Here is a 23043-nt window from a genome sequence, read left to right as displayed (position 1 = left end):
TCTTTATCTGGTTTTGATATCAGGGTAATGCTGGCCTCATAAAATGACTTTGGAAGCTTTCCTTCTATTTTTTGGATAATTTGAAAAGAACGCATATTTGTCTTTTTAAAAGTTGGTAGGAGTCACATGTGAAGCCATTTGGTCCTGAACATGGCTGGAAATCAGTCTGTTCAAATTTTCTATTTTTTTTTCCTGATTCATGCAGGTTATATATTTCTAGGAATTTATCCATTTCTTCTAGGTTCAATTTGTTGGTATATAATTTTTCATAATATTCTCTTGTTTGTATTTCTGTGGTGCTGGTTGTTATTTTTCCTTTTGATTTTATTTATTTGAGTCCTCTTCTCTCTCTTTCTCTTTTTGACGAGTCTTGTTGGAACTTTATCAATTGTGTCAGTCTTTTCAAAGAACTAGTTTCTGGTTTCATTGATCTGTTCTATTTTTGGTTTGTTTTTTAGTTTCTGTATCATTTATTTCTGCTTTAATTGTTATTATTTTCTTTCTTTTGCTGATTTGGGGTTTGTTTGTTCTTCTTTCCTAATCTTTAGGGTGTAAGGTTAAGTTTTTTTATTTCAGATTTTTCTTGCTTCTTGCAATAGGCCAGTATTGCTATAAACTTCCCTTTTAGGGGATTCCTGGGTGGCTCAGCGGTTTAGTGCCTGCCTTCAGCCCAGGGCATGATCCTGGAGTCCTGGATCGAGTCCAATGTCGGGCTCCCGGCATGGAACCTGCTTCTCTCTCTGCCTCTGTCTCTCTCTTGAATAAATAAATAAAATCTTAAAAAAACAACAACTTCCCTTTTAGAACTGCTTTTACTGCATCCCAAATATTTTGGGCCATTTTGTTTTCATTTGTTTCCATGTAATTTTCAATTTCTTCTTTGATTTCTTAGTTTACTTATTCATTGTTTAGTAGCATGTTATTTAACTTCCATGTATTTGTGCTGTTTACAGATATTTTTTCTTGTGATTGATTTCTAGTTTCATAGCACTGTGCTCAGAAAAGATGTATGGGGAATGCCAGGGTGACTCAGCGGTTGGGCGCCTGCCTTTGGCTCAGGTCTCAGGTCGTGATTCAGGGATCTGGGATCGAGTCCTGCGTCAGACTGCTTCTCTCTCTGCCTGTGTCTCTGCCTCTCTCTCTCAGTCTATGCCTCTCATGAATAAAGAAATAAATCTTAAAAAAAAAAGATTCATGGTATGATTTTGATCTTTTAAATTTGTTGAGACTTATTTTGTGTCATAATATGTAATCTATTCTGGAGAATGTTCCATGCATTTGAAAAGAATGTATATTCTGCTGTTTTAGGGTAGAATATTTTGAATACATGTTAGGCCCACCGGGTTCAATGCGTCTTTGAAAGTCCTTATTTCCTTGTTGGTTTTCTACTTGGATGATCTCTCCACTGATGTAAGTGGGCGTTAAAGTCCTTAACTATTATTATATCACTATTACTTCCTTTAAGTTTGTTACTTATTGTTTTATGTATTTGGGTGCTCCCATGTTGGGTGCATACATATTTATAATTGTTACATCTTCTTGTTGGATCATTCTCCTTATGGTTATATGGTGCCCTTCTTTGTCTCTTGTCACATTCTATCTTTAAATGTCTATTTTGTTTGACATAAATATTGCTAACTTGACCCTATTTTCACTTCCACGAATGCTTTTCCATCTCTTCACTTTCATTTTTCATGTGTCTTTAGATTTGAAATTAGTCTCCTATAGGCAGAATATAGTTCAGTCTTGCTTTTTTATACATTCTGTCCCCTTATCTTGCGATTGGAACATTTAGTTCATTTACATTGAAAGTAATTATTGATAGGTATGTACTTATTGCCATTTTGTTACTTGTTTTATGGTTGTTTTTGTAGTTCATCTGTGTTCCCTTCTTTTCTTGTTCTCTTATGATTTGCTGGCTTTCTTTAATGATATACTTGGATTCCTTTCTCTATTTTTTGCATATCTATTAGTTTATTTTTATAAGGATTTTGTTTTTAAGTAATCTCTACATCCAACATGGAGCTTGAATTTACAACTCTGCAATCAAAAGCCACATACTCTTCCAACTGAGTCAGCCAGGTGCCCCATGGTTTTTTATTTGTGGTTACCATTAGGTTTTTTGTTTGTTTGTTTGTTTTTTAATAAATTTATTTTTTATTGGTGTTCAATTTACCAACATACAGAATAACACCCAGTGCTCATCCCGTCAAGTGCCCCCCCCAGTGCCCATCACCCATTCACCCTACCCCCCACCCTCCTCCCCTTCCACTACCCCTAGTTCGTTTCCCAGAGTTAGGAGTCTTTATGTTCTGTCTCCCTTTCTGATATTTCCCGCACATTTCTTCTCCCTTCCCTTATATTCCCTTTCACTATTATTTATATTCCTCAAAAGAATGAGAACATATAATGTTTGTCTTTCTCCGATTGACTTCCTTCACTCAGCATAATACCCTCCAGTTCCATCCACGTTGAAGCAAATGGTGGGTATTTGTCATTTCTAATAGCTGAGGAATATTCCATTGTATACATAAACCACATCTTCTTTATCCATTCATCTTTCGATGGACACCGAGGCTCCTTCCACAGTTTGGCTATTGTGGCCATTGCTGCTATAAACTTCAGGGTGCAGGTGTCCTGGCGTTTCATTGCATCTGTATCTTTGGGGTATATCCCCAGCAGTGCAATTGCTGGGTCGTAGGGCAGGTCTATTTTTAACTCTTTGAGGAACCTCCACACAGTTTTCCAGAGTGGCTGCACCAGTTCACATTCCCACCAACAGTGTAAGAGGGTTCCCTTTTCTCCGCATCCTCTCCAACATTTGTGGTTTCCTGCCTTGTTGATTTTCCCCATTCTCACTGGTGTGAGGTGGTATCTCATGGTGGTTTTGATTTGTATTTCCCTGATGGCCAGTGATGCGGAACATTTTCTCATGTGCTTGTTGGCCATGTCTATGTCTTCCTCTGTGAGATTTCTCTTCATGTCTTTTGCCCATTTCATGATTGGATTGTTTGTTTCTTTGGTGTTGAGTTTAATAAGTTCTTTAGGTTTGTATATAACATCTTCTGCATATAACAGTCTATAATAAATTGATGGTCACTTAAGTTTGAACCTATTCTTTACTTCTCTCCCTCCTATGATTTAGGTATATATGGTGTCATACCATGCATGCACCCTTTTATTTTTTGAATCCCTTGACTGATTTGTAAAGAAAGGGAAGTGAACTGAATAGATGAAGATACTTGCAGTGCATAAAGCTGACAAGGATTACTACCAAGAGTATCTCAATGTTTTCTATGAATCAATAATATTATAGTAAAATACTCCAATAGGAAATGGGGAAAATGAGAAACAAGAAGATGGCATCTCACTGGTCAGTAAATACATGAAACTATATGAAACAGTAGGGGCTACCTGGATAGCTCAGTTGGTTAAGCATCTTCCTTCGGCTCAGGTCATGATCCCAGAATCCTGGGAATAGCCCCACATCAGGTTCCCTGCCCTGCAAGCTCTCTGCTTATCTCTCTGCCCCTCCTCCATGCTCATGCTCTCATTCTCATAAATATATAAAATCTTTGTTTAAAAAATTAGTAAACAAGAAAATGCTGATTAACCAAAATAAGGTACCATGTTATGGTTTGGTCTGAAGTTAAACATCTAAAGTGTTGACACAGAACTATTGTGATTGTAAATTGATAAAATCATTTTAAAGTGAGCAGGTGGTTATTACATAATAAACTTATCAATGCACATAAACTTATTCTAGAAATTCTTAAATGTGCATCCTAGAGATAATATTACAAATTCAGAAAGAGATATGTACAAGAATGTTTATAGCTTATTATTTGAAACAGGGAACATATTTTTATTGATATAGATATAGGATTATATGTGTAATTGACATGTACAGTGTTATATTAGTTTTACGTATATAACTAATTATATACATTGTATATACATTATACATTATGTAATGTTCACCCTGATAAGTGTAGTCACCTGTCACCATATAAACTTTTTACAATATTATTGACTATATTTCCTATGCTATACTCTTCATCCTCATGACTTATTTGTCGTATAACTAGAAGTTTGTACCTCTTATTCCTCTTTACCTATTTTACCATCCTCCCACTCTCTCACCCCTGGCAAACATCAGTTTGTTCTTTGTATTTTGAGACTGAAAAAAATGGATAAAATGTATATTACCATCATCAGAAGTATGAATAAGTAAATTATGGAAAAAAAGCATGGTGGAATATGTTAAAGCAGTGGAAGTAAATGAACTGTACTAGAATGATTTGTATCATTATGGGTCCATCTTCCAAACATAATGCTGAGTGAAAAAAAAAACTTCTTGGAAAAAAATACACACAGTGTTAGCCCAAATATTTATGTTAAGGCTGTATGTAAGTATTAACAATACAGATATACAGGTACACATGAATATGATAAACATTTAATTCTGGAGGATATTTACTTCTGAGGTGGAGTAAGGGAAATATAATTTGAGAGAGAGACCTAAGGAATAACAACTGTGTTTATATTTCATTTCCTAAGCTGTATTTTGGATCCATAGGCACTTATCTGCTGCTAATTTTATAGTTTTAGATTTGTCTTAATTATTTCATTTAAGAAAGTCCTCCAAACAAAAACAACCAAAATTGGCTCTAACTACAATATGCTTTTTAAGTATATCCAGCAATTCTGAATGATGCTTATTTTTAATAAGTATATATTATATTCTATATTAAGATAAAATTATGTTTCTAGGGACAGATAAATGCCCCAGACCATGAACCAACTGCCTTTGTAATGGGAGGTTCAGTACTAGTAAGTCTACTTGAAGCAAAGTACAAGCTATGGATGTTGGGCCCTGTGTGTGTGTGTGTGTGTGTGTGTGTGTGTGTGTGTAGATCGAGAGAGAGAGAGAGAGATAGAAAGGGGGAAAGAGCTGCACGGTGAGAAAGAGAATGAGTTGTGAATTGATGAACACCATGATTACAGTCAGAACTTTCATTTATAAAAAATTCACAATAGTCCACAAATAGCACGTTTAGAATGCATTTCTGTCTCTTTGTTTTTCTTTCTCTTTCTCTCTGTCCCTACTCAGCTCAAGTAATGATTTTCAGATACCTACCCAATGCTTTTGCATATCAAAAATTATTATGAGAGCTAGTAATGATCAGGGAAAATGCTACAAATCCTTTCATTAACTCTTTAAATTAAATACTATATAACTGTAAACATAAAATGACATATGACTAGGAATACAAATGACTACTCTGCAATTTGCAAATTCCTCCTACTTTTTTCTCAATGCTTCCTCTAATGTAGATTTTAAAAATCTATGTTTGAACAAAAAAAGCTATACAGCAAAAACATATTTTTATATATTTTTTGAAAGAATAGAGCTGATTATAATTCAGCTAGGACCCTTTGTGAAGATTAGCTCTATTCCTGCAGCTACAATTTTTGCTGCAAATGCTTTCTTATTCTTTAGAATAATTTATCCAACTTCCATTACAAATATGATATTTTTCTTGTATGTGTACCAAGGGCTTAACAAAAGCTCTTATTATCAGTTAGTTTATCTAGATTCAAAGCCTTTAAAGGAATGCTTAATGCTGATTATTGTATGAGACTTCTGCTACATTAAGTTAGGTATTCTGTGTAAACATTTTTCATCTTAGTGAAAAATATCAGAAATCTGAACTGATTACAACCCAGTATCGATATTCTCCAGACTTGTTTGAATCTATTTACAAAGTGCTAATTTTGCTGTATCATTTAAGTGTTAGGACTCTTTTGTAATTTATACTTTAATGTTGATATTATGACCAAACAGTCCATTTTAGGTTTAATATTGCATCACCAAGATGAAAGTAAACATAATGCTTACTGAGGATGCACATTTGCCTTTATATGTTCACTTTCACAACCGTGCAGCACATTTCTTTGCAGAATTTTTTGGTTCACTTACTGGTGCAACTCACAGGTATCAAAATTAGCTTGTGCATGGTACAAGGACCTTCTTCCCAAGTGTATGAAAACAAACACATAGAAACATCTCCCATTCTTCTCAAGTCTATGCACAAAAAGTCAGTGTCATGAATATGTCTCAAATGTTATCATTTACTAAAACACCTTTAAATTTTGGTTCAAAGTCATTTTCCAGGTCCCCATTTCCAAATTCTGCTTCTGAGAGAAGGGTCCTGGTTCCTGCATTTGCTTTTCCTTAGACCCTGAACTATGGAAGGAATGGTAACATAACCACCTTTCCCTCACAATACAAGACTGGAGGGTTCATAATAATTTTTGATAACCACACTGCCTTAAATTGCAAATTAGCCTCATTCATTCCCTATTATCTATTTTATTTCTAACTTTGGGTTCATTTAATGGGGACAGCGATTAGAATTACTGACATGGTCTGTGAATATGAACTCTATGTACAAGGTTCCCATAAATATTTCTCCTCATGTGTAGACTTTGGGCTGTCATGATTCAGAGTTGCCATTCTATATCCTTTTCCTTTCAAACTGTGTTGGGGAGAATTGGACGCTCCCAGTCTCCTCTTTATATAATACCACTACACTTCTGTGGCAACCCCAAAGTTGCCTTTGAATCACAGCCTGAAGTGGACATTTCCTTCTCAATCCTCTTGGGATTGTTCATCGTTTTATTGATACCAATAGATATAGCTATGGATACACATGCCACTCCTTTCTGCGTGTAAACAATGAGTACCTGTTGCCTTTCCAGTAAACTTATTTCTTGAATTTTGTAGCTGTTAGTAGGTATACTAATGGTCTAGATCTATTTCCAAATTTGTTGCTCATTTGCTTTCTACAGGAACTGTGTAAAATAGAAGAGTATAGAAAGAGAGACCTTGAACAGAATTCTTCTATATTATTCTGTTGACTACAATGCAGAGTGACAGGTCATTTCAAGCTTTCTAGATTTGGCAACTAATCTACGCTGTCTGGAAGTCATCTTGCCAAACATGATCATATAAAAAAATAAGTTTCCTAATTTAAGTATATATAAAAAGAAATAAAGAAAATAATGAGAAATATACCCACACAATAGATGGTAAGACTGTGACCAAAATATGCAACTAGTGATTCCCAAACTGGTATCACAGTAAGGAGAGACTTAATTTCTCTCTGACTTAATTTCCTCTTCATTAACTATGGGTTTATCCTGGGAAAACATTATTTTAAATTCCTGCCAAGTCTTAATTTTGTATCATATGCATGCACTGACTACTAAAAAAATAAAACCATAAGCACCATATGGTTAATAAATTATTCTTTTTAAGGACTAGAACCAGAAGAAATGAGTTACAATTCTAGAAAGAATAAATTTTAGCCTATCAATGCAGGTTAGCAAGAACTATATTACATCATTTTCTTTAAATAGACTTAAATATTTTCTGAGGGCCATTTAACCTCAGTTGCTATTAAAATTTCCTCTCCCTTGCAAAATTGTACAAAGTCTCCAGTTTCTGTGAAATACTGAAACATGGTAGGATCTTTTCTAGTTGTAGGTCCCCACTGATTATTTCTGAGACAGCAGTGGTAGCAGCCTATATGCCCCCTCCGATTTCTCATTGTTAGTTTTTTTGGTGCCACATTGATAGTAAGAGGATCCTGTTATATGGACTACACAGCTTTCATATCCTGCAAACTGCCACCTCCCAGAAGCACTGGCACTGCCTTTCCTGCAGGGAGAGGGACTATCCATTTCTTACCATTTCCTGATTTCAGAACCATCTTTGCTTCTCTCTTGTGACGCCCAGAAGAATCAATTTTCTCCCTTCCCTATCTAGCACTCTTGGAGTAATCTCTTCAAGGAGTTTAAACTTTTACAAAAGGCAGTGAGAAATGTTTATTCTCAAAAAAGCTTTTACTTTCAGCTCAGCAAAAGTCCCTCAGCAAAAAGGAACAAACCTCATTGAAAAGGATGAAAAAAATATATCAGGAATAGCAAATATGATTTAACCCTCTAATAAACCTGCTCTAAGTATATCTGGGATGTTTAATAATATTCCGTGCAATTCCCTAATCAACTTGTTTGTGAAACACAGCCAGATATTTACCAAAAGTGGTGATGACTGTGATGTGTCCATGTGAGATCTCTTGAGGAGGGTATATGACTTAACATTCCTTGAAGCCTATAAAACTGCAGTAATGAATTCAAGTTTCCATTAATCTACAGTGTTAGAGTATAAAGTCCTTGAGGGTAGGGTCAGAAGAGAGTCAGTACAGTTACTTATTGCAGGCACCAGCTCAATGCTGGAGATAGAGCAGGCCTTTGATAAACCTTCATTGAAAGAATAAATGAGTTAATGGAGCTAAATATGGTAATGTAATAAAATTAGTTTTCAGTACACAACCTATAATGATACTCCTAAGGGCTTCACGGTGATGAGGCATCTTCTGAATCATCAAAGACAATTTTAAATATGAAAGTTTGTCATAATCTGTATATGTACTCTATTTAATTCTAATTCCTTAATATTGATAATTGACATTTGATGGAATTTTATAAAATTTTTCCAGAACACTCAGTTAATATTTCATTAACTAGGATGTTTCTGTTGCCTAACTACTCTCTTTTAATGAAACTTGAATCTACACGTTTGAGACTCACTTTCAGTCAAATTGAGAATACTAAAATACAAGGGTGACAAGACATTTGCATTTACAGCAGCTAGTTTGTGTTAACTTTTTAAAAGTTTATTTTAAATCTTGTGATTAATAATGAATTGGCTTCTACGTAATCACTAAACATCATAATAGTTAACTTAAAATTTCCAGATGATTCAAATCTCTAAAGAAAGATCATTTTTACAAGAAGAAAAAAAAAAAACTGGCATTCTTTTTTTATTAATTCCCCTGTCTTACTCCCAGAGTGCCTTGTATGAAGTCTGAGTCTACTCTACACCCTTGTTCCCGAAACTGTGAAGGTCTTTTAATTATGAAATGACCTACTTTTTTTATAACAGAAAGCATCATCTGTTATATAACATATATTTTATATGCTATCAATAGCATTCTTTATAACAGGTTGCACAATCATATTATACAATCATATAACAAGCTGTACTTCATTGCTTCTAGATTGTGTTAACATGCTTTTAAATTAATTCTCTGAACAGAACACATGCGCTTTATGTTTATCATTATTATTTTCAGGTGTTTGTCTTGTTTCCCTTAATAATATTACATAGAGAGCTTAAAAATGATGGGGTAGTTGGACTCATTCAAGAGGCCAAGAAAGCATGGCTTATAAATCTGTTTTCTTTTTATTCTTGAGTTTTTTCCCCAGAAATTCTTTAATTTTAGTGATACATATCTTCCATGAAGCCTATCTAAAAAGCAGAGTTGAATATTCCGGGCATGCTTTTCCACTAGTGAATGTGAGAACATCCTGAGTGAAAGGTGGATCTTCTAAATATAGTTAGGTTGTTGTGAACATTAATGTGCTCATGTTTTCAAATCATGTTTATATTTTTGGTAAATATATAGATTAAAAATATTCATCATACAAGTAAAACCTGGGTATTTCCAAACTTTTAAAAGTGTGATTCTCATCTCTCCCTCTCTTGAATATCTGTTAATTACTCTCCATGTTTAGAGGATTTTTTTTCCCAAAAAGAGCATTTGATGAAAACTGTAGCTTAACTGAGCATATAATCCAAACAGAGAGATTGAATTGCACATTACTTTTTGTTTTGTACTCTTATTAATCAAATCATAGTACCTTTTTCCTTTTATCACCTATGCAGGACTGCAAAAGGAAGATAGCTACACATCCCAAAACAAGGATTAGGCTGAGCCTTGATGAGTGGCATGGGTGCCACTGCTACATGTAATGTGCTGCTTCCTACACTTTAGGAGATGGAAAGTATTGCCATTCTGTGGCATCACTCAGCAGGTGCAAATGAAGTATGAAATGAAAAATCCCAATCCACACAATGCACAGAGAAAAAACAGATAGCACTTGTAGTCACTGCTGTGCCAGGCTATTTAGTGTCGTAGACAACTCAGCTCCAGCTAGGCAAGCGCCCCAAATCTCTCCGAGTCTGACACCTGCAAGAGAAATTATGTTTCACTCTGTGCTACTTTGGTTGTGTTGATTCCCCTCCAGGAGTCCTGGTCCTTCCAGAAGAAAACCAGTTAAAGTGTTTAGGAACTGATTACTTTCTTAACGGGGAAGAGTAATGTGAGCATGGGGGCAGGTGTTATTTGGAAATGTGGGTGATTCTCAAAATGGATAAGAAGATGATTCTGAAATGAGGTTCTACATGGAATTATCTTGCTTCTTTTTTTAACTTGTGAGGTACTACCATAGCTAATATTTTTGCTTATTGCATTGCTTGGAGGTCTATAGGGAACCTACCAACTATGACTGTTGACATCTGAAGTAAGGATGAATAAAAGTTTGTATAATAGACTTATCCCAATTAATCCAGATAAATTAAAAGCACCATATTTTTAGAATATTTTTGTTTATCTTTCTACCTATTTGTCTAATTGACCTCAGTTTACATTTCTGATATTATTAGAGGTAATAATTAATTGATAATTTAAAAATATACAAATATTAGTTCCTTCAGGGGTCAACCCTACATCATTACAGTATGTTGTGAGAGACAATATCTTTTTTTAGTTGGAGCCTATATTTTATGGAGTTTGAGTAGTAGTTTGAGTAGTGGATACCAAAAATTTGAGTAGCATGATAATGTATATAGTAAAATTTGACTAATTTTAACAGTGAACAAGTTATAAAGGAGACAATTAGGAAGATAAAAACTGGCCTTTTTTAATCAAAATAGAACTATAAATAGTTTAAGATCATTGCTGCTTTATTATACTAATATGGAAATGCCAATATAAAATGAATGAGGTAAATTAAAATATCAAAATAGATTTGAGCAATGCTGCAGAGGCCAGGTTGTTAGAACTTCACATTGAATATATGTTGAGGAAGGTCTAGCTTTCTCTGTTAAGTTTCCTCATCTTCACCAGACAATAATAGTAATAAAACAATAGCTACCTGACAAGGTTTTGTAGGGATTGGGCACAATAATCCATGTATATAGCAACATTTCTGGAATATAGTACATCCTTGGACAATAATAGTGGTAACTGGATTCACTTATTAGTAAGTTCTAAAGAAGTCTCAAAGGGAATATATGTGTTTAAGCGCTGTAGTTTATATTTTGCCACAATTCTCATAGCATTTTAAATCTGAGTAAGTTAGCATTTGCAGATATATATATATATATATATATATATATATATATATATATATATATCTAATTGGAAAAAAAAGGATTTGGAGTAAGATCTTTAAAAATCTAAAACAGGGATTAGACACTAATATTTACCTTTTATATACAAAATGAAATAAAATTAAGTTTCCTCATTTAAGATAACCTCATAAACTACCAAATTTCTTTATTTACAAAGACATACAATGCTCCAGAAGTATGGTTTATGCCTATTGCATTCTTTATAATCTGGATTCTGATTCCATCAATCAACTGAAGATTTTCTCTTGCTGACACCTTTTTTGCCATACCCAATGGCTTCTTGTCACACAGTGTTTAGTACTTATAACCCATGGATTTCTGGGTATCTAAGATGGTAGTTATTTAATTTTGGGCAGGCAAGCAAAAATAACCCATGGCCAGCATGGTCAATGTAAGAGAGACTAAGGAAGTCTAATTGACTGGATTTATGGCTGGTTAGAAGTATATATAGAGAGAAATAGGAGTTTAGACTGACTCCCAGATTTTTAATTTTGCTTCCAGGGGCAGAGGTGGTCCATTTATTGATATAAAACATACAGGAGGAAGAAGCATTTTGGTAGAAAATTTAATTTCAGTTTGGACCTACTGTTTTTGAGCCAACTATAGTATATATATGTAAAAGTCATTGAAACTATGGGGTCTTTGGATCAGACCTAGAGTATATTAATAAAGTTTAGAGTTGTGAATGTGGGTTTATTTATTTTTACATGGTAATTGCAAGCTATATGCTTGGTAACTGTTAACTGTTAACAACATAGATAGAATATGTTGTAGGTTTATGTACAATTTCTAGGCCACAGCTCTAACTTCATTCCTTGTTTAAAAGCTTCCATGACACATTTTTGTGTCTTGGACATGACTGTAATTCAAAAGAACCTTTTAAAGTAAGAAGAAGCAGAACTCTGGTAATCACCAATATTAAAGAACAAGCATGTAGATAAAGATAAATCAACAAAAGGAGCTTAGTAGGAACTGTCAGATATGTGGAAGGAGAACTAGGAGAGAGTAACATCACAGAAGTCAAGTGAAATAGTTTTAAGAATAGTCAAATGTCACTGTAAGATCAAGAAAACTGTCAAATGTCACTGTAAGGTCAAGAAAACTAAATGAAAGATGTGTATTTTTGTTTTAATCAAAATTATTGAGGGACGCTTGGGTGGCTCAGCAGTTGAGCGCCTGCCTTAGGCTCAGGTCGTAATCCTGGGGTCCTGGTATTGAGTCCTGCATCAGGCTCCCTACAGGGATCCTGCTTCTCCTTCTGCCTGTATCTCTGCCTCTCTTTCTGTGTCTCTTGTGCATGAATAAATAAAATCTTTTTAAAAAATTGTTGATGATTGTTGCCTAACCAGTCTCATTAAACTGCTGTGGATGGAACCTTACTGTAGTGGTTCAGGGAGCTATGGATAATCAGTAATCAGCAAGTGGGTACAGTAATCCTGGAGTGCTCTCATAGGGAGTGGTGCTGTGCAGATAACCACAGAATCACATAAACCTGCACAGAAGGAAGTTGAGAGGAGACATTATTTCAAGATGAGAAAGACTTGGCATGTTTTTAATCTCTATAGAAGGACCCAGAAGAAGAAAGGTTGAAATCGGAGAGAGAGACATGAAGTCTTAGAGGACATAAAGAGCACATGTGAGGAACGTGAAGAATCAACCTTAACTGAATGAAAAAATACTTCTTTCCCTAGGAGGGAAGAAAATGAAATAAAAATAATAAATATAGTATGCTATATTATTTACTACATAACTATAGTAAATAATAAAGTGGGAAGTTGAGAGGATTTGCATCTGATAGCACTGATCTCTAAAGTAATACACATGATCCTATCTTGAGAAGGACGTGGTGTCAAAAATGGTATGAATTTTACTCTTGACAGGCTAGTAGAGAGGACAGGATAGAAACATACAATAAATAGATGAATATAGGTGCTAGGAAGAAAAAGAATGGGATACTTTGAAAGAGAATAGCAGGTTACATAATTCAGATTGAGGATCAGGGAAGGGTTTCAATTTAACTTATACCTAAAGAATAAGCCGAAATAGGCAGAAAAATGAGAGGGGAACATGTCACATCAATTTAAGGTACTGGGACACTTGTTAATTATTTTACTGGCATTTGCTTTTTTCTGTATTGAGGGCTTTTGGAGGCAAGGATAGTTGGGACAAAGTCTTGTTTCTTCACCTTCAGAATCTAAAATCACTATGTTAAAAAAATATTTGAGAATAGTCGACATGACACATGATGTTACATCAGTTTTAGGTGTACAACACAGTGATTCGACATATCTGTATATTATGCTGTGCTCACAAGTGTACCTAGCATCTAACACTATCAGAATGTCATCATAATACTGTATTGCCCATGCTGTGCATTTTCTTCCCATGACTTATTCCGTAACTGGAAGCCTGTATCTCCCATCCCCCTCTCCCTGTTTTGCCTAACCTCCCACCTCCCTTCCCTCTGGGAACCATCAGTTTATTCTCTGTATTTAGAGGTCTGATTTTGCTTTTTGTTTGTTTATTCATTTGTAAAACCACTGTTTTATATATAATGTTTACACACACACACACACATATAGAAGGAAATACATGTGTAAACTTCACTGTTAAATGGATGCTGTGGTCCATTTTTTTTTTTATGTGATGACTGAAGTTCAGTGAAGTTCCTTCCCCAGTGTGTCAGGACTGCACAGTGTCAGGATTCAACACCTAGGTGTGTCTGATGCCACAGCCAGTACTCGATCCTGTTTCTTAGGTGCCTATCGAGTAACTTGTTTTAGGACACACTTGTCTGAGCATCAGCTTGGTTAGGATTTCTTTAACAAAATGCTATAGACTGCGTAACTTATAAACAACAGAAATATAGCCCTCAGAGTTTTGGAGGCTAGACGTCCAAGCTCAGGGAATAGCCAGCATAGTCAGGTTCTGGAGAGAGACATCTTCTGGGCTGCAGAAACATCCATGTGTGTATCCTCATGTGGTAGGTACAGGAGGTGAAGGAAGCAAGCTTTTGCATGATTCCTATAAGGGCACTCATGCCGTTCTTGGTCACTTCTCTCTCACAACCTTTTCTAACCTTATCTAATCCTAATTATCTCTCAAAGACTTCACTTCCTCATACCACCAGCACATTGGGGGGCAGAGTTACAACATATGAATCTGGGGGGACACATTCAGCCGGTAGCAGATAATTCCTTCCCTTTCTCATTTTTGTTCGCTCTCTTTGCTTCCACTTCTGAAGCTCGATGACACTGAGACCTCTGTCTGGGTTGGTTTTCTTGTCCCCTTTTATACTCCTTTAATGGCATCATCTATGCCCACAGCTTTAATTAACACATTCAGATACCCGATTCCCATCTTTACATTTTCAACACTGGCTCATGCTTCAAATCCATTTTCCAAGTGTTTTCAGAACAAAAAAAAAAAATCCAAGTAAATGATCTGATATCTCAAATTCCACGTGTTGCAAATTGAACTTGACATCTCTTTGTATGCCCAAATGGCTCTCTTAATAACTAGTCATTAGTTTACACATCTTGAAACCATTTTTATTTCTATCTTTTTTTAAAAAAACAAATCTGTCATGAAGTTTCCCAGTGAAATGGAAATTACATTTCTTCTCCTTTTCTATACACTAGTTCAGGCTGAAGGAATTACATGCTGCAACAACTGTCTGCTCTTTTTGCTCCTGGGAGTTGTCATTATCAAATACAAAATTCTTTGGCTTTCATGGCAATTTGTCATGTTGGTGCCTTCCTGGCACTTGTTTTTATATTTTTTTTCCACAAAAGCCTTTCACAAAAATTGAGTATTCTCATCATGATCTTACATAAAATCTATTGTGTTAGATTTTCTGTGCAGCCTCTTGTAGATGGTATTCTTTGTCTGCAATCATTCCACACCCTTGCTGAGGTTCCCTTGTGGATGGAGCATATTTCCTCATCCTATTGACTTTAAATTTGCCCTTGTGACTTAGTTTATCCAATGAGAAATGAGGAAAAATTCAGTGTGCTTGTGCTGAGGGGACTTGAAGAACCATTGGGTGTTTCTGTTTGTTATTCCACGCTCCTGTCCTGCACGATGAGAAGAGCAATGTAGTTGTATTCTTTGGCCAGGCTCCTGGAGTGAGAGACATTTGCAGCAGACCTGAACTGGACCTGTGGGAGCAGAGGTGCCCCAGGAAACCTGAGACACATGAGCAAGCTACACGCGCTTGCTGATTGTAATTTGCTGAGACTTGAAGTTTGTTGTACATCATTGTAGAAATAGCAGACTGACGGATAACTATTATGGAAACCAAGTCTTTAATAAGAAACCCAGTTATAACTCTGATGTTTGGCTTCTTCCTATTGCGCTCTAAGCTAAATGTTTTGAGGAAATATTTGATCGTAGTTTTAATAGCTTTGTTTTGTGTGTTGAATAAGCTGGAAGTATTTAGTTAAATATCACGCTAATTTCAAGTTTTTTGGGGGAGGCATAAATTATAGTTATTAGTAGAATTTAAGTTAGTAGAAATAAACTATTAGAAATGAAGTCTTTTAGTATAGAAATTAAACCAGAATTAGTGGACATTAATTTGATACAAGTATTTTCTGAAGATTTTATGAAGATTGAAATATTTTCTGAAGACTTTCTGATCCTTTTTTTAATAATAAATTTATTTTTCATTGGTGTTCAATTTGCCAAAATACAGAATAACACCCAGTGCTCATCCCGTCAAGTGCCCACCTCAGTGCCCGCCACCCATTCACCCCCACCCCCCACCCACTTCCCCTTTCACCACTCCTAGTTCGTTTCCCAGAGTTAGGAGTCTTCCATGTTCTGTCTCCCTTTCTGATATTTCCCACTTATTTTTCTCCTTTCCCCTTTATTCCCTTTCACTATTATTTATATTCCCCAAATGAATAAGACCATATAATGTTTGTCCTTCTCCAATTGACTTCCTTCACTCAGCATAATACCCTCCAGTTCCATCCACGTCGAAGCAAATGGTGGGTATTTGTTGTTTCTAATGGCTGAGGAATATTCCATTGCATACATAGACCACATCTTCTTTATCCATTCATCTTTCGATGGACACCGAGGCTCCTTCCACAGTTTGGCTATTGTGGACATTGCTGCTAGAAACATCGGGGTGCAGGTGTCCTGGTGTTTCATTGCATCTAAATCTTTGGGGTAAATCCCCAACAGTGCAATTGCTGGGTCGTAGGGCAGGTCTATTTTTAACTCTTTGAGGAACCTCCACACAGTTTTCCAGAGTGGCTGCACCAGTTCACATTCCCACCAACAGTGCAGGAGGGTTACCTTTTCTCCACATCCTCTCCAACTTTTGTGGTTTCCTGCCTTGTTGATTTTCCCCATTCTCACTGGTGTGAGGTGGTATCTCATTGTGGTTTTGATTTGTATTTCCCTGATGGCAAGTGATGCAGAGCATTTTCTCATGTGCGTGTTGGCCATGTCTATGTCTTCCTCTGTGAGATTTCTGTTCATGTCTTTTGCCCATTTCATGATTGGATTGTTTGTTTCTTTGCTGTTGAGTTTAAGAAGTTCTTTATAGATCTTGGAAACTAGCCCATTATCTGATACGTCATTTGCAAATATCTTCTCCCATTCTGTAGGTTGTCTTTTAGTTTTGTTGACTGTATCCTTTGCTGTGCTAAAGCTTCTTATCTTGATGAAGTCCCAATAGTTCATTTTTGCTTTTGTTTCTTTTGCCTTCGTGGATGTATCTTGCAAGAAGTTACTGTGGCCGAGTTCAAAAAGGGTGTTGCTTGTGTTCTCCTCTAGGATTTTGATGGACTCTTGTCTCACATTTAGATCTTTCATCCATTTTGAGTTTATCTTTGTGTATGGTGCAAGAGAGTGGTCTAGTTTCATTCTGATCTTTTTAACTAGGGTTTGGGAGACCCATCTTGAGATATATAAAAATTTCCTTACTCTTAAAATTGATTCTTTAATGTTGGCCTTTAAAATATGAAAAATAGATTATATTGGGGTCCTTAATTAACTCTTTTGTGTCAATGAAAGCCAAATTAATGTTTTCACAGAACTCCTACTCTTTATGAGATAACCTTAATTAGTTCCTTGAATAGTTTTCCAAAACTGCTACTTTCTAAAGGCATTTCAGAAGGAGTCATTTCTTGTTTCTTGTCTGTGGCCTTTCTCAAATCCTTTCAAAGGCCTGGTGACCAACACCACAGAACAGGCATTGACACATTTTACTGTGACTCTTCCAAGATACATGAAATTGTGTTACTTATTATTCTTGATGTGTGACTATAATTTTCTATAGCATCTTGCCCTCTATTGGCCTTAAAAGTAATTCTCTTGAGCCAGTTGAATTTCCTCACATAGGGAGCTCTCAAAGATCTCTAGGGAAATAGATACAGAGAAAAGCTAAGGTTGCATGTTTGTGGGTTTATTTTAGTATTATTTATTTTCACAGTGTGTTGAGTAGCCCCAAAGTCATATACTATATACCAGAGAAGGGATAAGTTCCCATAGATAGAGCTGGGAAGTACTCAGGGTCCAGTTGAGGTAATAACATTAGTTGTGAAATGCTGATGAGGATCAGTTCAAAGAGAAAGAATACAGGCATATTAGACTTCAAGAAATAAAATATGAAAAGTAGGGGTGCCTAAGTGGTTCAGTCGGTTAAGCATCCTACTCTTGATTTTAGCTCAGGTCATGATCCTGGGGTCATGAGATTGAGCCCAGAGTCGGGCTCTCAGAGTCTGCTTGAGATTCTCTTTCTCCCTCTCCCTCTCCCTCTGCCCCTCCCATGGCCACTCTCTATTTCTGTCTCAGATAAGTCAGATCTTTTTAAAAAAGAAAAAGCATATGAAGTAAAGAATTAAATTGGAAATCAGTAATTTAAGGGGCTTTCAGTAGGGAAGAGTAGGAATTAATTTAGAAAATGTTGGTGTAGAACATTGTGTCAGTAAAGGCAAAGTGAAAGATAAGAGGTAGAGAACATATTAGGACACTTAAAAGTGCCCCCTCTGACCCTGTTTTTTCCAATGTGAATCACTTTATGACTGATAGAGCAGTGTTTTAGTGTCACATTAATACCTATTTTTTCTCTTTTGTGGACGTCTACGTGGAAAAAGCCTCCTTTCTTTTGATCTTCTAGCCTGTAGGCCAAATCCACTGACTGTCTGTTTTTTATAAAAAATGTTTTATTGGAACACAGCTATACCTGTTTGTTTATGTATTGTCTATGGCTGTTTTCATGCTAGAAAAGCAGAGGTGAGTTGTTGCAAGGGAGATTGTATGGCTCAGAAAATGTAACATTTTTTACTATCTGGATTTTTACAGAAAACGTTTGCTGACCCTTGCTTAAGCTCCATGGCTTTCACTTTCTTTTTTTTTTTTTTTTGATTGGTTCCTAAGGGAATATCTCTATTTTACATCTCATCAATGTACAGGAACACACATAGACAAAAATTTATCTGGGAAAATATTTCATGCAATAATTTTTATGTGATATGCTTATTCCTTCTTATTTAATCCTATTCTCTTTCAGCTTTTAAAAAAATGCTATTTCAATCTTCATTGCTTACTACTATCCTACCCTCATATTTAGGACTATGAAAGCAATATTTTCTGCAAATATCAATGTCACTCATCTGTTTAGAGCATTGAGTTGAGTTTAGAGAATATTTAACATAAAATAGAAATGTTATTATCTTGGCTAATATTAGAAAGCAAAAGAAAAAAAAATTAAGTTTGCCATTTGCCATGCTAGCATAGGGGAAAGATTGAAAGGGACAACACAATCTGTGGAAACATTAGGAGGCTACTAACTTAATGACTTAAGATTGTTTACAAGGCTTCCTCAGGAACTTAATTAATTTCAAATGGGTATCTTACATTCCTGAGAATTTGGCTCAATTCCATTTGTTATTGTTAAATTTTTCATTTGTTGTTTGGGAACCAGAGCTCAGCATAGAATACATAAAGATAAGGATCCAAATAAATCATAAACTTGAATCAATGTCAAACAAATTCTTTACTTTTTTTCCCACTCATTCTTTAATTCACTCACTTATTAAACACCTGTCCTTTGAAAAAATTTTTTAAACATTCTAGAGTGTTGCCATTCAAGGTAGAATGCTATCTTTGTGAAGCCTACTACTTACTGTTCAATATCAGAGACAGAAATTAATCAAATAAGCACATAAAACTGCATTTATGATAAAAGCTCTGAAGTAGAGATACATGTGCTGTGGAGCATATAATAAGGCAATTTGACCTAGTCGGGGAGGTCAGTCAAGACTTCCACGAGGAAGTTAAGATTGAGCTGATTTGAGAAGGAATTCGTGACTGTTGAGGGCAGGGGTGAGTGGACGCTCACAATATGAGCCCATCTTCTGAGATATAGACTCTAGTTCTCTCCTTGAGCAGTGTTATTGTCCCATTTCTTCAATCTTTACTTTTGGTGGTATTTTAAGTTTGTTGTTTATCTTCTTCTCTCCTGCCTTTTGTCCACAAAATGGAGAGAACATAGCTTAAAAACTCTATTATGTGCCCTTCTCTTTATTCAAACATTTCCATGTGAGGTACATTCATATTCGTGGCAATTGTTCTTGTTCATTGGGATTAAGTCTTAGACAGTTTCCTTAAATAGCTCTATAAATCCTCATGAAGACCTGACCTTGGCTTTCAATCAGCTTATATTTATGGTTTGGAAATGCTTCCTTGTGAAGCTGATAGGTTCAGTCACTGGCCATGGATTTATGGTTGCATTTATTATGACAGGTTTGGACTCTAAAATGATAGCAAGGTAAAGCCACTGCAAGAATGATTTTTCTAAAGCTTTCTTGCCCCCCCACCCCTGTCTATAAAAGTTTCCTTTGAAAAAGCAACTGAAAAACAAATGATAACTTTTATTTTAAAACACTTACGTAAAAGTCGTTTATCTGCCTAGTATCTATGCCTTAATACATTGATGTATCCAGGACTATTTTTTAATAACATAAAGAATGAGCCAACAAATACATTTCAATTTACAAAGTTAGGTTTAACCATGCTTCTAGGTGAGGAATGTGGGATTAACTATTTTGCTTACATAGTTGTATAAAGATGAAGAGCAGAATCCTATAGTATGAAAAATAATGAAACTGCAAATCCAGTGCACACCGTGGCAGGACTCTCAGTCCAGAATTGACTATACAGACAATAGGATAAAATACCCAAATGAAAAAGATGGTATAATGGTACCATTCAGATAGCATTCTGCATTTCTTTCTGTATAAGGTGGTGACTTTCTAATATTTTGATTATGTAAGTAGTTAAATAGGCGAAAGACTTGGTGAACAATGAGCTTCCAGTGTGAGGGTTACTAATGTCCACTTACATAGGGATAGGGAGGAGGTCGGGTAAAATGTTTTCTCTTTCCTTCCGTACCCCAACTGCTTACTCTTCAAAGGAAACGCAGAGAATCATAGTTGAACAATGCAACTTCCAAACAGCTGAGCAGGATAAGAATAAATTCAGTGACATAGAAATGTGCTTTTGTGGGGATCATTGCCCTTGGCGTATTCCTGTACTCAGATATGAAGTTAGTGCTCATTAGGTTTTCTCACGTAAGTCAAGACCTTCTTGGCTCCTGTAAACAACCCGAGAACCCTTAGAATCCTTTAATTCCTCTCCGGAGTCCGAGATGCTCAGGCGTCATGGAGCCCTCACACCGGCAGATGGCGCTCGGCCTCCGTCTCAAGAAGGCAGTTTGGGCCCCTGCTTCTTACCGTTCATTTTAAGGGGTGGAAAGCAGTGTTCAGAGAAAAATCTTTGTTAGCACAAAGCCTCTGTATTTGTGAGAGACAAAAATTACATTTCTAGTTCACTCAAAGACTAGTTGGTAATCTCTGAATTTTGCAAGTGCATTTTGCGAGTTAACTCACCGGAACAGGAAAAAAAAAAAAAAAGCCCAACATTAACTGGTTAACTAGGTGCGCTCATTTGCTTTGTGTCAGGGCATTGACGTTGCATGCGAAAGCATGGAAAAGGCAGCTGATATTTTCATGCATTTTGAAGGAAGAATAAAATGGCTGATTCTCTCTGCCTTGCTTGTTGCAGATTTTGTAAGCCGAGGAAATGGATACTACGGTTGTTTGTAAAACCGGATCCGAACAAAGGAAGGAGCCAGGATGCTTTCCTGTAGCACTGACACAGGCACCACACTCTAGGAAAAGGATGAGGCTGCAAAAGAAGGTTTAGCTTAGCATTTCAATTCTAAAATGGATGGTCCTATTTAATTTTCCACACACAATATCTTTCCCTGCTAAAGAATACATTAATATTACTAATCTCACTTATGTAGCCGCTTGAAGAGGCCGCAGCAACAAGGATATTTCTAAAGCAGATTGTAGTCATTTCTGCTGGTATAGAAAATTCCCTACCCGCACCGAAAGTAATTGTGTTGGTAATCTCACGCTATTGCTTTAGTGGGAGTTTGCATCATTCTTTGCTCCACGTGAGCCATATAGACAAGCATAATGGATGGAGTGATGAGAGGGTGCATGATGAATTAATATCCCAGAGGTCCTGAAACTAATAACAATGAAGGCTTTTCTGTGGCCACTGGCTTCCTGGATTTGTATTATGAAATGTGAGTCTGGAGTTGTCTGTCGACTGGTCGCCCTGTAGAAGGTTAGAAGGAAGTGTTCCCTCCATTACAGGATTAAAAAAAAAAAAAAGAATTAAAAAAAGGAGAAGGAAGATATGAATTTGCTGGTACTATAATGAAAGAAGTCATGAACCAAATAAATTCGAGATGTCTCCATTGATAAATGTAAGGTTTGTCCCCCTCAGACATTGCACTTCATAAAATATCTACACTGGCTTTAGTATTTTCTTTTGGTTTGCATTTTGTTACAGAAAGAGTGTCATATTCATGGCGCATTAAGCTGCTTCTTCAAACATGTGTGGAGTGAGCATCAGAGATGGCTTGAAAGAGTGCTTTTCTATTTGTAATCCTTGGAGGTGTTACTGGGCAAAATAGACCCAAAGTCGACACGAGCAAATGTAAATCTTGGTTTTTCATTATTCTACTTGGTTCTTTTATCCATTTTCAAGTTCTCCCCAAGTGCCGCCTTATGCTGGGTACTATGCAGGGCACCAAGGATTTCAACAGGGAATAAATGTGATTCCTTCTCACAGAGATGCAGACATGCGTATCAGTAATAATAATGCAATATGATATATGCTGTAATAGAACTGGGACGGTGGTCCGTACTTCGTTTATAGTGATTAGCCCAGAGGATTTGAATTAAAGATAAACTTACTACCAAAAATACATAAAAGCCATTTCTTTTACAGAAAAAGGTATCAGCCAGGAAAAGTGCAAACTTAGGAAGAAAGAGGTCTTTTGTCCAGGAGATGATTCCACTTCTGGCCAGCCTAGGGCAGAGGCAGGAACTGCGGTCAGAGTGTGCACAGAAGCTGGCCAGTGCACTGCTCTTCTCACATCGTGTTTTTACAGTGTGTTTTTACAATTCGATTTGACTAATTATGTCTTTTGAGAATGCAAATACTTTGACATCCGAACACCAAAATGCACTTAAAGACTTTAAGGGAAATACCAGTACTTAAAATGTAGATTTAGACAACCCATGTACTTTGTTCTTTCATTCAGACAGATATTTGAGAACTCACTGTATCTTATACCTGCTTTTTTACTAACCATATTTCTGAAACAGAATCATGTGCAT

Source organism: Canis lupus, chromosome 8 (assembly GCF_011100685.1).
Source record: "Canis lupus familiaris isolate Mischka breed German Shepherd chromosome 8, alternate assembly UU_Cfam_GSD_1.0, whole genome shotgun sequence".
Classification (NCBI taxonomy): domain Eukaryota; kingdom Metazoa; phylum Chordata; class Mammalia; order Carnivora; family Canidae; genus Canis; species Canis lupus.
Note: the sequence above shows the minus strand (reverse complement) of the source record.